At 39.8% G+C, this 14,702-nt stretch overlaps 2 long non-coding RNA genes across 5 annotated transcripts in view; one reads left to right on the top strand and one right to left on the bottom strand.

Annotated features, from left to right (window-relative positions):
* Positions 1-2,720: 2,720 nt before the first annotated feature.
* Positions 2,721-7,320, bottom strand: LOC309843864. 3 transcript variants are annotated; one of them, XR_014300383.1, is made up of 4 exons: positions 7,250-7,320; positions 5,123-5,213; positions 3,258-3,455; positions 2,721-2,743 (listed from the first exon to the last, which is right to left on the bottom strand). It is a non-coding gene; the product is annotated as an uncharacterized lncRNA (long non-coding RNA). The 3 variants fall into 3 exon arrangements; XR_014300384.1 differs by lacking the exon at positions 7,250-7,320 and adding an exon at positions 6,847-7,001 and having other exon boundaries at positions 3,258-3,464; XR_014300385.1 differs by lacking the exon at positions 7,250-7,320 and adding an exon at positions 6,847-7,001.
* Positions 7,321-7,493: 173 nt separating this feature from the next.
* Positions 7,494-14,702, top strand: part of LOC309844214 — a 67,714-nt gene continuing 60,505 nt past the window's right edge. For both annotated transcript variants that reach the window (XR_014300548.1, XR_014300549.1), the window contains exon 1: positions 7,494-7,739. This is a non-coding gene — a long non-coding RNA (uncharacterized lncRNA). The remainder of the gene's footprint in view (positions 7,740-14,702) is intronic.

The following is a 14,702-nucleotide window of genomic DNA, read 5'->3' as shown; positions in this document are numbered from 1 at the left end:
TTGAGACCCCGATGTGGTGTTGAGGCTCTATGGACAGATACAGGACTGAACCCAGATAAGGCCTCTGTATAAACTTTAAAATTTAGCAGGCAGTGTGGAGGTCATGTTTTTGCCTCTGCACAACATAAAACTCATAAGTTCCAGCTTCATAGAGCTGCTGCCCACCAATTTGAAATAGCCTGGTTCTGCAATTGCAGGGTCACAGGGAAGCTCTATTTTTAATTTCTTGAGGAATCTCCACACTGTTCTCCAAAGTGGCTGCACCAGCTTGTATTCCCACCAACAGTGTAGGAGGGTTCCCCTTTCTCCACATTCTCTCCAACACATGTTGTCTCCTGTCTTGTTAATTTTGGCCATTCTAACTGGTGTAAGGTGGTATCTCAATGTGGTTTTAATTTGAATCTGCCTGATGGCTAATGATGATGAACATTTTTTCATGTGTCTGATAGCCATTTGTATGTCTTCGTTGGAGAAGTGTCTGTTCCTATCTTCTGCCCATTTTTTTATATGGTTGTCTGTTTTGTGTGTGTTGAGTTTGATGAATTCTTTATAGATCCTGGATATCAACCTTTTGTCTGCACTGTCATTTGCAAATATCTTCTCCCAATCCGTGGGTTGCCTCTTTGTTTTCTTGACTGTTTCCTTTGCTGTGCAGAAGCTTTTGATCTTGATGAAGTCCCAAAAGTTCATCTTTACTTTTGTCTCCTTTGCCTTTGGAGACATATCTTGAAAGAAGTTGCTGTGGCTGATATCGAAGAGCTTACTACCTATGTTTTCCTCTAGGGTTCTGATGGATTCCTGTCTCACGTTGAGGTCTTTTATCCATTTCGAGTTTATCTTTGTGTATGGTGTAAGAGAATGGTCGAGTTTCATTTTTCTACATATAGCTGTCCAGTTTTTCCAGCACCATTTATTGAAGAGACTGTCTTTTTTCCACTGTATATTTTTTCCTGTTTTGTCGAAGATTATTTGACCATAGAGTTGAGGGTCCATATCTGGGCTCTCTACTCTGTTCCACTGGTCTATGTGTCTGTTTTTATGCCAGTACCATGTTGTCTTGATGATCACAGCTTTGTAGTAAAGCTTGAAATCAGGTAATGTGATGTCCCAAGTTTTGTTTTTTAACATTTCCTTAGCGATTTGGGGTCTCTTCTGATTCCATTCAAATTTTTGGATTATTTGCTCTAGCTCTTTGAAAAATACTGGTGGAATTTTGATCGGAATGAGCTTCCCTATGACCCTGCAATTGCACTCCTGGGTATTTACCCCAAAGATACAGATGTAGTGAAAAGAAGGGTTATCTGTACCCCAATGCTTATAGCAGCAATGGCCACGGTCGCCAAACTGTGGAAAGAACCAAGATGCCCTTCAACGGATGAATGGATAAGGAAGATGTGGTCCATATACACTATGGAGTATTATGCTTCCATCAGAAAGGACGAATACCCAACTTTTGTAGCAACATGGACGGGACTGGAAGAGATTATGCTGAGTGAAATAAATCAAGCAGAGAGAGTCAACTATCATATGGTTTCATTTATTTGTGGAGGATAACAAATAGCACAGAGGACAAGGGGAGATGGAGAGGAGAAGGGAGCTGAGGGAAATTGGAAGGGGAGGTGAACCATGAGAGACTATGGACTCTGAAAAACAATCTGAGGGTTTTGAAGGGGCGGGGAGTGGGAGGTTGGGGGAATCAGGAGGTGGGTATTAGAGAGGGCATGGATTGCATGGAACACTGGGTGTGGTGCAAAAACAATGAATACTGTTATGCTGAGAAAAATAAATAAATTAAAATTAAAAAAAAAAAAAAAGAAAAAGAAATAGCCTGGTTCTTTCTTTGTTCTCTCCCTGCCTTCCACTTGGGATGGGGGAGGGCAGCGATCACAGCGGAGCCCCCAAGGAAGTTGCAAACTAACAGTGGAATCTAAAAAATATATCAAACACATAGAAGTAGATAGTACAGGTAATTGCCAGGGGCTGGGGTGGGGGATGGGGGAAATAGGGAGAGGCTGGTAAATGGCTACAAACTCCGTTGTAACTGAGGTCTGAGGATATAATGCATAATATGGTGACTATAGTTGATGATACTGTATTGTATAATTGAAGCTTGCTAATAGAGTAAAACCAAGCGTTCTCCTACAAAACCGTTTTGTACATGTGATTGGTGGTGGATGTGTTAATTATAACTCAAAGGTGGGAATTCTTTTGCAATGTATACGTCCATCAAATCATGGCATTGGGGGCGCCTGGGTGGCTCAGTGGGTTAAAGCCTCTGCCTTCGGCTCAGGTCATGATTTCAGGGTCCTGGGATTGAGCCCCACATCGATCGGGCTCTCTGCTCAGCAGGGAGCCTGCCTCCCCCTCTCTGCCTGCCCCTCTGCCTACTTGTGATTTCTAAAAAAAAAAAAAAAAATGACATGGCACACTTGAAATAAGATTTTATTGTTCAATAACACTTCAGCAGAGCTGAAACAACAAAAAAAACCCCAAACAATCCAAATGCGTGTGTGGCTGAAATTGGCCCTCTGGGTGTGGTTTACTTGCGCTCTAGACTCTGGCATCCTCCCATTTTATCAATGATGAACCCCAGCCCAGTGCTCTCTAGGAGACCGCGGTCTCCCAGGGTGCCAGGATTTCCACGTCAGTGTCTGTACAGTTGCTGCTGGATGTCGAACCTGGGGGGGGGGCGGCGGGCAGGGGGACTGCGCTTCTCTCGCTTTTGTATGGTATGGTCTTTCTCCTGCCAGAAGTGGAAACAGAACCTGAATGGAGGTGTTTTTTTATTCATATTTTGTTCATGTTCCCCTCATGCTGTTGCTTACATATGTTGAGCTGAATCAGATCAAAGGAAATTGAAGAGCTCCAGTCCATTTTCTTAGTTCTAAGCTCAACGTTCTTTCCTGACTTAACATTATTCACTGAGACCCGGAAATAGAATCTCAGAGGGGTTCCCCAGGTCCGACCCCAGATCAAGTCAGGGATAGAGGTCCAGACAAATGCAGGTTAAAAAAAAAAAAAAAAAAAGGCAAAATCAACTCTCTCCTCCCCCATCTTCCAACTAAACAGAAACAACTAAATGGTCATGAAAGACACAAGAAAACCCTCACTAAATCTACTTTTAAAAGAATACTTTTCTTTTCTTTCTACTTTTGAAAGAATACTTTTCTTCAGTGCTTTTGTCTGTCACCCAAGAGATAGAATTCTTGACTTAATTATTGACCAGTGGTAATTGTTGTGGATGCACTTAGCCAAACCTGGGTTCTGGGGTTCCGATAGAGCATTTAGCCTTCTAGTTCTCTGCGTTGGTTCTGTTCTTCTATGATAGCCCGGGGATGTGGCCTCAGGTAGCCACACATGTTATATTTGCTGGGGGAGACGTTGGACTTCAGAGTGGGAAACACTTAGGAAATGTTAGCTTTATATTATTCCATTGAGAAAGTTTTCCAGGTATTCTATGAGAACTCAGAGAAAAAATAAATTTTTTATTTATTTATTTTTAATTTTAATTTAAAAAAAATAAATTTCAATCAAGACATATACACCTTCAAGGCTTAAAAATTTAAAATATAAACATATGAGAGTCAAAATGATTTACTCATCATTTCTGCTCTTAGGTAAAACATGAATGTAAAATTAGCAAATTAAAACAGATTGATATCTCATCTGGTTAGTAACATAGTATTAATAGCTCAGTCAAGTCCATTAATTATTTTTACGCCCCATATGACTAGTTCTTGTTTATAAGATGGCCTCTAAGGGAAGAAAATACAGAGCCATCCATTACCACCAGGCAGAGATTCTGTGACTTTTTAAGCACCGAGTGGAGTCTATGAGCCACATTAACATCTGATCAGGAGAGTTTTGGGTCATAATTAAAGTCACTGAAACAGGGTGTGCTCTACAAGAAGGACAGCCTGTTATAATAATAGTTTAGAACAAGGCATAAAAATCCCTCATCTGACTTCCTCCTGGGTGTTTTCTATCAAAACTCCCACCTGCTGCCTCACTTTTTATCATACCATTACTCAGAAAAATGACTGTAGTGTGACTTGAGGTGAAGCCTTTTGAATTTTCATTAAAAGAAAAAAATAGGTATGAAAGGAAAAAAAATCATTATATTGTCAGTAATATCGCTTTCACTTTTTCTTACTTAAAAAGGATTTGAATAATTTGGGAGAAATTGCCTGATTGTGTCATACTGGGATTTCAATATTAAATTACATCACGTTGGAACTGAATGGAATTGCCATTTTTGAAAGTCAAAAAGAGTAGAATAGCAGCAATTTCATATTATTCAACTTAATAATGAGAACAGTTGTGCATTGATTTTTTTTTATGTCGGGCACTCTGCTATGTAAAATCCATATTTTATTATTAATCTTCATAATAATCATATGAGAAGCAGTAGTAATCTCCATCTGTCCCTTCCCCCCATTTTTGCCAAAGCCACCTCAGATGGATTTTGCCAGGCAAATGAAGTTTCCAGATCAATCCCCTTTCCAATCCCTGACCTTGCATCTCCTACCCTTACCTCTGATCTCTTTTTAGAAATGTTTGTAATCCTACTGCTTAAGATAATAGGCATTGTTATGGTCATACCTACTTGAGAGGTAGAGAAATGGAAGCTCAGGGTTTGAGGAAGGAAGAAAGTTGGAACATAACTGAGGCAGGATTTCAATTCCAGTCTTCTGGACTGAAAATATTGAGTGCCTTCACCAATATCTTATCTTTCTCTCTCTCTCTTTTTTTTTTTTTTGGTGACACAAATTTACTATTTATTCTTTGAGGGAAAATTTACACAAACTGAAATGCATTCATGTTAGCAGCATTATTCAATGAGTTTCTGAAACGCATGTTTCTGTATAATGCAGCCCCCCCATCAAAATATAAAGTATTATCACTCAGAAAGTACCCTTGTGCTCCTTCAATTTCCCCCTCTCCCTCCCCCTCAACAGTGTTCTCTTTTTTTCCCCACCATTGATGAGTTCTGCCTGCTTTAGAACTTCATGTAAATGTAATCATATGGTATGTACTCTTTTGTCTGTTTTATAACCTAATTACTTGATACCAAATACGATGGAGGTGACCTAACCCATTCTGGCCAAATTGCTGAATTTACCTTGTTTGTGCAGTCAGTTGAGATGCATGGAGATTGGTTGCTCTGTCCTTGTTTTTGAATGATATCCAAGATAGAAGGAATTGCCAACTACCTGAAACAAGTGGTTCTCAAATATTACTATGTTTCAGTGTCCCCGTGGGGAAATCTGCTATAGGTGAAGTATTCTGGTTCTCTTCCCCAAAGATTCCAAACTGAAGTCTGGGTTGCATTCATAAAGTTCTGCTTTTCAATAAGCACCCCAGGTGGGGCCAGTTAGAAACTTCAGGAAAAAGCTTGGATAAACATTAACATAGTCTAACTACCTTATTTTATTTGTAGATGAACACAGGTAAATCACTCTGGAGATGTAAACTTACTTCTCTGCTAATAGTATTGGTGCAGGAACTAGAACCTGGGTCTTCATACTTACTATTTTTTTTTAAAGAATTTATTTATTTATTTGACAGAGAGAGATCACAAGTAGGCAGAGAGGCAGGCAGAGAGAGAGAGGAGGAAGCAGGCTCCCCGCTGAGCAGAGAGCCTGATGCGGGACTCCCAGGACCCTGGGATCATGACCTGAGCCAAAATTAAGGGTGAGACAACATTTAATGGACTGAGCCACCCACGCTCCCTTTTACTCATAATGAAGTATAATGCTTCCTAAGCTTTAGTCACAGACCCCAGAAATACACACACACACACACACACACACACACACACACACACACGTGTGTGTGTATAGCTTTACTGTAGATTTAATACACTTAGATTTAATAAACAGATGTATGAACATATAATATTACAAGGTACATGAATGCTTTTTAGCTCAAAAAGCATATTTGAAAGCATGGCTGAATTCAGAATCATGTTTTCTTTCATCAGCCTACAGAGTTTAAGTGTTAAATAAGGTTCCTCATAACCTGAGTAGAGTAGGAGCCATGGCTAGGGTCCTATCATCTCTGGCAGCTGCTACATCATTTATAATAGTCAAAAGTAGTTGCTGTAATTAGGCCTTTACTTTCCAGCTTAACTTAGATCAGCTGGGGACATTAGAAATCAGCTAAGGCCTGAAAGCAATCACAGTGAAGATTGGATGAGACTTCTAATGATATCTTCAAACAGAATGTTTCCCAGAAGTCACCATTTCCAGACTAGCCAGGATTGGAAACCCCAACTTCAGCTTTTTAACATATATACATACATTACATCCTCTGTAAGAATGGACCGAAGTGGCCCAGGTGGCTCAGTCATTAAGTGTCTGCCTTTGGCTCAGGTCATGATCCTGAGGTCCTGGGATTGAGCCTCACATCGGGCTCCCTGCTCTGTGGGAAGCCTGCTTCTCCCTCTCCCACTCCCTGTGCTTGTGTTCCCTCTCTCTCTGTGTCTCTCTGTCAAGTAAGTAAACAAAATCTTTAAAAAAAAAAAAAAAAAAGAATGGACCTAAAACAAGCCTGATTCTTGGACCTCTTATGACAAGCTGTATGTTGATAAAGACTTTGGAGGATTCACCCAAGGACCTACTGGGATGGTTTAGTAGCAATTCCATGCATATGGTGAATAGGCAGACTGAGCAAGAATCTCCAGATGAGGAATATGGAAAGAGGGATATGGGAGTTGGATGGGGGAGTATACAAAATCTCCCTCTCCCCATCGCTCTCTACACCAATGCCATGGGAGTGGAAAATGTGAACTTCTTGTACTTGGTACAATGTTGACATTGTATGTAGGGCTGTACCTGCGCTTACATGGGAGATTTGCAGAGCTTCCCCTTCTGTCTGGGAGCATGACGTATAGTCCTCTGTCAATGCAGCTATCTCTGTCAGTTGTCATGGGTGAGTTCATAACCTACTTTTGTATCCTTTAACTGTGCCGGTTGGTGTCTTTCCATCAATCATGTCGCATGGTCCTGTGGTGGCAACCATGTACTCATATGCTCTGGTCAGACCAGGCAGGATAGGAGGGAGTACAGTTAACAATAATGGTAGCTATTTGGACAAGTCACATCTACCTACTTCTGCAAGTCTCTAAAAAATTAAGTCAGGGTCTTAGGATGTCTACTGGTGCCCAGTAGCAGCCTTTTCTGAAGCCAGTCCTTCAGCCCCCAAATCTGTTTACTCTCTATTTTTCTTCTATCCTCTTGATACTCACTTTCTTGATCAGCATTTGGTTTGTTCATCTATATTTTGTGGACATCTGTTTGGGATTCTAAGCCTCGCCGGGAAGCCCTTTTCTTTTAATGTGGTGTGAATGGTTTAGATGACCTTCACAATGCTTTATACCAGGCAATCAGAGTTACAAAATACAGAGATATTGTGATGTCAGGAAGGGAGCTTGCAATTTGGGTCAAGATGACCTGGGTTCAACTCTTGCCTCCGTTATGTTTAAACTCTGTTGTCCTCAAATCTCTGAGCTTGCATTTCTCCATCTGTCAGGACCTGAAGTGTGGCACGCCTCTCTGCCACTGCCTGCTCTCAGCGACAGAGCTCAACAGGACTTCCTTTTTCAAGCTGGTGCCTCCCTTCCCTGCTTCCTTGGTTAATTGTGCTTCAAGGGCCCCGCCAGGAAGCGCCCCAGTGTGCCTTGAGATCTTCACATTCTCTTTCTACCAAGACTTCAACACAGCATGAAGAGTTTTGAGGTACAGTTGCAACCAGAAAGAAAAAAGAGTTGCTCCTTGAATTGAAATTGAGAGATTCTATGCAAAAAATCTGCCTTTTCAAATTTTCATATGTTAGATTTCTGTCAAATTAGTTATTAGGAAATGAAGGACTGCATTTTGGTCGGACCTTAGAAATGACTCTCATTTTCATGCGGGAAATTGCCTGAAGGCCTAAACTAACCATTTACCACTCATTACAACCCAAACATAAATTCAGAAATAAGGGTTATCCACTTGAAAACAAATAAAAAAACAGTAAAGCTCTGTGGTGCTTAGCACTTTAGTTGCTTCTAGGCACTAATGTAAAGAAATAACTTTTTTCTTTTTTCTTTTGTTACTGCTGATCATCTCTTTACCTCAATATTGCTCTTAAGACCCATTTCTCCCTCTGATGTATTTATTTCAGAATATTTTACAAGACTTTTCATATTTTCTCACCCTGATCCTGCCCTCACCTTATGTGGCTGGCTATTAGGTAGGAAAAAAAAAATTATATTGAAGTGTATTGAGGACAAATGACTTACCCACATACCAGAGGTTTGTTATGAAATCAAGTCAGACCATATAGATTAACATAAAATAAGGTCTAATAGTCCTAGAAGGATTTTGAAATAATTTTGAATTTTAAGTGTCCTGAAAATATTATTCTAAGCATTAATGACCATTTTTTGAATATTGGACAACAGTGTGATTGCTTGATTCTTTTGTTTTGTTTTGTTGCATGCAGCCTAGACAGACCCCTTGAAAAGAAAAACCACACAAAGTGGATCAGACAGTTTGCAAGTATAAAAAGAAAGAAACATTAATGAGGCTGGAAATATCCCAACTAAAGCACTTATTTCTGAGAGTTGGGTTAGAATTTTTAAGAAGAAATTTCTTTGAAAAACCAAATTGTGCTAGGGAGGAGAGCTATCAGATCGTCTTGAGTTTTTGGAATCCTATAAATTGAGTGATCTAAATATAGGGAAAGTTGCTTTGTAAATGGAATAGGGTCTTTTACTCCCATTCCCATGGGAGTGTATTGTTTGGGACATACATATTTGGGCCCATTTTTTTGTTTGGTTTGAAAGGAGCTTGAAGACTAAAGAGCAGAGTTGATTCTGCTTTGATCGTTGTAATGCCAACATACTTTTATTTGATGCAAGTCTAGTGACTCCTACTAATCAGGAGGCAAATGTGCTTCAGTAATGAGAGATTTTTCTAGATGAAAAAATCTCTAGATGAAAAATTTCTAGATGAAAAATGGGAGTCTTAGGTTTTCTGCCATATCTTGAAATGGATGTAAAAATCTCCTTTCTAGGATGCTACGCTGACTCTGTGGGTTTAAATGCAGTTTAGAGAAGAGCCTCCAAGTGTCAGGGAACTTCCAGAATGCATTACACCTTAACTTATATATTAATTTAAGAATTACATTCTTAATTTAATTCAGGGTACCACCAGCAGGAAGGGGGAAGAAAAAATAGATGGATCTCAAAATTGCCCAAATGGAGGACTGTGATATTGAAGGAAATGTCTTTATTATAGTTTAGGGAGATGCATTTGAGCTAATGACACATTCCAGTTCTGTGGAACTATAAATGCCATTTGATTTTTCTCAGAGGATCAATTAAAGTTTCCCAACAGGAAATGAAAAGGAAAAGATTCTGAAGTTTGTCTGGGGGACAGAATTATATAATTTCAGGACTGGAAGGAAAAAGGGGGGGAACACATTGATGAGACAGGCACCTAGCATAGGTCAGGAAGTAAGCTCTGTGCTCAGAACCAACCCTTGTGGTTACTTCTCCTGGCCACCTTACCAGCTTCATGTTGTGATTCTCATTTACTGATGAGCTGAAGGTCAGAGTAACCTTCCCAGAGTCACAGAGTTAATAAGCATGTAAGAACACCCTTCACTCCTTACTACCTTTGTCTAAGAAGGCACAGAAGTCCGTCAAGCCCCAGGCTCAGGGTCGAGTGGTTGAAACAAACAAACTGGGTTTTCATGGGCAAACAGACCTGGATGCTCAGGAATGAGTCCTTGTATGTGTGTGTCCCAAGCTCCTGTCTTTCTTTCCTGGGTGGCCCACTCCACAGGACAAAGCTTCGGTGAGATCCCGCCCACTAAATTAAGTTCGTTAGCCTTATCTAGTGCTTTAATTCCACCCTGTGGACTACTGATGGAGTACTGGTTCCCCATCTAGCTCTTTTTCCTATTTCCTCTCCTAATTGTCCTAGGGCTATTCTGCCCGTTTCCACCCCAGGTTTCCTCTGAAAAGCTGATAATAGCTTGAGCCCTTCCCAGTGTCCCAGTCTCCAATGTCTGAATGTTTCCCAAAGAAAATGTCCATCGTCCGAGTCTACTGTGCATGAGAACCTCCAGTAAATAATTGCCTTTGGAAAGTGAGACCATTTGTGTTGATTGATCTTCAGCAATGCTTCCTTATATTGGGCCCCAATATATCAAGCTTCCTAGAGCTCTCCCCAAGCAGACTTGGTTCTCAGAGAGGCTAACTGGTTTTTTCCCCCCAAAGTCTCCCAGCAAATAAATGACATAGTTAACCACCATTGCTCAGTGTTGCTAATGAGCAGGATTGTAACTAAGTTCCCAGACTGACATTCATTCATTCATTTATTCACTCAAAATATACCTTTTGAATTCCTACATGTGCCAGGAGTTAGTTCTAATTGCTTGGTATGTATCAGTGGACGGAAGCCATAAGCCATTAGCTAAGTCTAATCCATATTCCATAGGAAAAGCCTTTAAGTCTTTGAAGACCGTTATCTTTTTACCATCACGTCATCTCTAGGCTTACAGGCTTAATATATCCAGTTCTTTCTGTATAACATGTGATGTCCTCATCCCTTAGAGGGAGCTTCATTAGAATATATGTGCCAAAGAGAATGTGCTGTATTGTTTTGATCATTTTTACATCCCGGTGTCTAACAAATAGCGATACAATATATAGTCAAAAAATAATATGAATACATCTTATTTCTGAAACTCTTCTAGTTGGGCTGGTATTTGGTCTGCATCACTTTCAGCTAAAATTGGTAGATTTCCTGAGTAATGCTAGGATAACTTTTACATTATGGGAAAAGATTGATGATAATGTGTTGTTTTAAGAAGACGACTTAAGAGTGTAAGTGGACTAGCCAGGTCAAAGGTAGTCATTGCCAGAAAAATTAAGCTTAAAACTGCAGGTGAATCAGAGATCCTAGAACCAGGGAAAAAGAACTACAACATATCAAAAAAAGGGTTGCTGATATTTGGAACTTTAGGTTTATATGCCCTATTGAGGAATTTTCCAAAGGAATAAACTCCATTATAAATGATTTCATTACCAGCACTAGATTTTGATATGTAACTCTCACCAGAAGAACCTATTATTTCTGCATGGATATATTTTAAATACACATTTTAAATAAATATTTTTTCTCTTTTGAATGCTTGACATTTATTGCCAATGCCAATTATTTGTTAGTTTACTATTATACTGTCCTCTAGCCACTCTTAAAATAAGATACGGTTACATATCATTGTATAATTTTACTTTGTATGTTTTGTCTCCCTAAGCAGAGGAATGTTACCTTTTTTAAAAGCACAAGTTTTTTCACGTCTTTATGGGTCTCACAAAGTCTACGAGAATGTTATTGTATTAGTCAGGCTGGGTCAAAATGCTGTAGCAAACAGACCCGCAGATCTATAATGGCTTAAACATACTGCATCTTATGTCTTATATCTTATCCATTTAACCAAGCCCGGTGTGGCTGTTCATGAACAAGTGAATTCAGCACCAGAACTTTCAATGTTTTGTTCCTCCCTTCCCTGGGGTTTGATTGCTTCCTGCATCAAGCTTGCAGAAGCTGAAAGAGTTTAGAGGAGCCACATCCCATTCTTAAAACCTGGCACCCAAACATAACTTCCAGTCAGTGTTATTGGAGAGATGAGTCACGTGGCCACATCAGCCTCCTCGGGGACCGGGGAATGTAGTCCTTTCTTGACCAGCCACTTCCCAGACAAGCCGGAACTCTTGTCAAGATGAGGCAAGAATGGATTTTGATGGGCAGCTAGCTGTCTCTGCTAAGTGCAAAGTGGGGTTTAACAAATATTTGTTGATGTATTTATATCAGCAGTAAAGATTAAATCGCTCTTATTTCTCCTTGGAACAGTGCTATTAAACATCTCATAGAAATTTGACAATCTTATAGCAGTGTGCACTACATTATATGCATTTCTTCAACAATGATTTGAAAGATTGCTGATGTTTATCTAGGGAGATGGGAAGCAATTTAATATTATTAATTGCTAACAAACGGATAAGATTTACCAGAATTGTCAAAGCTTAAAGCTCCAAATAATCATTCCTCACACAAGAAAATTTATTATGCCATTATGCTTATTTCTATCAGGGTTCCTATAGTGCAATCACTGTTTGCTATTAAATTTTTATTGCACATTTAATTTATCTTTCCCTCTAGTTGGGAAATGTATTAAAGAATTCATTTGACACCAGTATCTTCTCCCCTTCTCTTTTTCTCACTTCTACTCCCCCTGAAATAGATAGGAATATATTTGTATCTTAGTATTAATTATACAGGAGCTGAGGAGAACAATGCTTGCTGTTGCCTGAAGGGAATTAGCCAGCCAGAATTAGCTTTATGGAGAACCAAGTGGACTTCCATTATACACATCCATTTTCAGTGGTTTATAAAGAATTCTGGAAACAATCCATTTATATGTGAAAGCTTGCTTTTTCATCGATTAAAGTAGAAAGTAATTTTGGTTTCTGAATATTAAAGGCAGACTGCTTGATAAAGGTTGGAGTTGGGGGCTATTTAGTTTATAAAGTACTGCACTGAAAATGAAGTTTTCGGTTTCTGAAGGTATAGCTTTTATGTGCAAAGCTTAACAATCTCGTTCCCTACCCCTCTGCCTGCCCCAGGAATTACTTAGTTGGATCAAGAGGAAAACTGATATAGGACACAGAAAACACTTTTTCCATCACTAGGGCTTTTTTCTTAATAGGGCCGGATTTGGTAAAAACTCCCTCAGTCTTGGTACAGTGAAATCTTTGTCTTGACTTTCAGAAAGATTTCTAGCTCTTGGGCCTAATTCACTAAGACAGAAGTCATCTTGTATTATTGATTCATCTGAAGCTTCGGTCTCTCACAGGATTTGATAATACACCACAACTATTTTTCTCATGTTGAACAACTACCAAAGTTTTGTGTTTTGGGTAAGAGGCTGAGCATGACAAAATATCAGCAAACCTATTTCTAATGTCTAAGTGAGGCTCTATGTATACTTTTATATATACCTTGCTCTTTTGACTGAATACTGGGGCTTTCTGAACTCAGAAGGGAATATAAAGCTGTCCCTCCTCTCCCAGGAAGAATTTCTGAACCCTGGTTATGACTTCAACATGCCTCTGTTGACTTTCCACTGAGAGCACTTTCCCCCTGATGACACTGAATGTATTTAATTTACGTATTTACCAATGACTGTGGTTGTCCTGTTTCCTTATAGACTTGGACATTAATGCCCTGAGGACAGTGTAATCAGTGCCCCAGAAGAAAGAGGATTTAAGGCTGACATTTATGGGGTTTTGATACAGGACAGTAGCTTGGGACTTAATAGTTTCTGAGTAATTTTTCCGTCTTTCCCTTAATACCTGAATGTAACATCCAGTCAAGAAAGAGTGAGCACGCTGCCAAAATTGAACTGCCTTCCCCATCCATCCTCTGAGGGCACTCCTCTGGAACCTCATAAATTGTGTTGAGCCTCGGCATACCATCCAGTGGGGCTTCTTCTGTAGTCATGGTATATTCCTGTAGACCCATGTCCATGGGAAGACCCAAGTCTTCCCGTCGATTCTCAGATTTTGTTTTTTGTGTTACTGATTGCTGTTACGTAGAATACCAGTCCTTTGGCATCATTGCTCACATTGTGTGCAACCAACCAATGCTTATAGGGTGTTCAAATGTATTTGTCTCTGTGTTAACACCTGGCTTTATTCCAAAGACCTAAGAGACCCATCTGACTACCTTTTTCCTTGAACTGATTCCATCATCCCCCCTCTGAGAACCTCCCTCCTCCCCAACCCCCAAACCCTCCACCCCTCCCCTAACTGGTTTTAAGGCTCTCCACTGGGTATAAGTAATTGAAGCCTGCTCAAACTAGTCCGTGGGGAAGGATGTGATTGTTTCCAGATTAGAAGAAGCTGGAGAGGTATAGGAAATGGCCGGTCTGGAACCATGCCTCATCCTCCCATCTTTCCTGGGCTTCTAGGAGCTCCCATCGGAGGCTTTCTCTGCATATCTGCTTCATTTTCTTCATTTTTTGTCTACAGAACAGCCTTCTCAAGATCACATTTTTCATTTTACAAATGAACTTAACTTGCAAGTAACTTGGTTTGCATGGTTCTGACCGCAGCCCTGACTCTACACGAATATTTGCTTTAATCACCCACCCTCAATGGCATTTGGTCTTGATGTCCTATTGTGTTGTTCAAATTCTGAAGTGCAAGTAATCTGTAGCCTGTCGCCTACAGTCTTCTTGTGGTTAGAGACTATTAAAGGTAGTTGACCTCATTGACTAGGGCTAGGTGATTTACTTTATAATTTCCAGCCATGAGTACTTTCATTATTGGGGGATTTTTAAAAGAAAATCTACAGACAAGCAGGAAAGGTTTTGCCAAATGTTTTTAGGTAGAAATGAAATAAAGGAGGACTTTTTGTTTGTTTGTTTCTCGTGTTCTGAAAAATTCTCTGGGTACAATCTAATTTGTATTCTGAATTTAAATTAATGATGTAATTTGTATCATAGAAGCCCCACCCCCACCCCTTTCACTAAATACATGTTGGATAAATATTTAAATAATAGTGGCTTGACAGACTATTTAATGCTAAATCTGCCCAGGGTCCCTGTATTTTTCAGGGTGGCCACGGTTGCATTTGGCTCTC

This window comes from Mustela nivalis (assembly GCF_964662115.1).
Source record: "Mustela nivalis genome assembly, chromosome: 11".
In the NCBI taxonomy this organism is placed as follows: domain Eukaryota; kingdom Metazoa; phylum Chordata; class Mammalia; order Carnivora; family Mustelidae; genus Mustela; species Mustela nivalis.
This window is presented reverse-complemented; position numbering and strand designations above follow the sequence as displayed.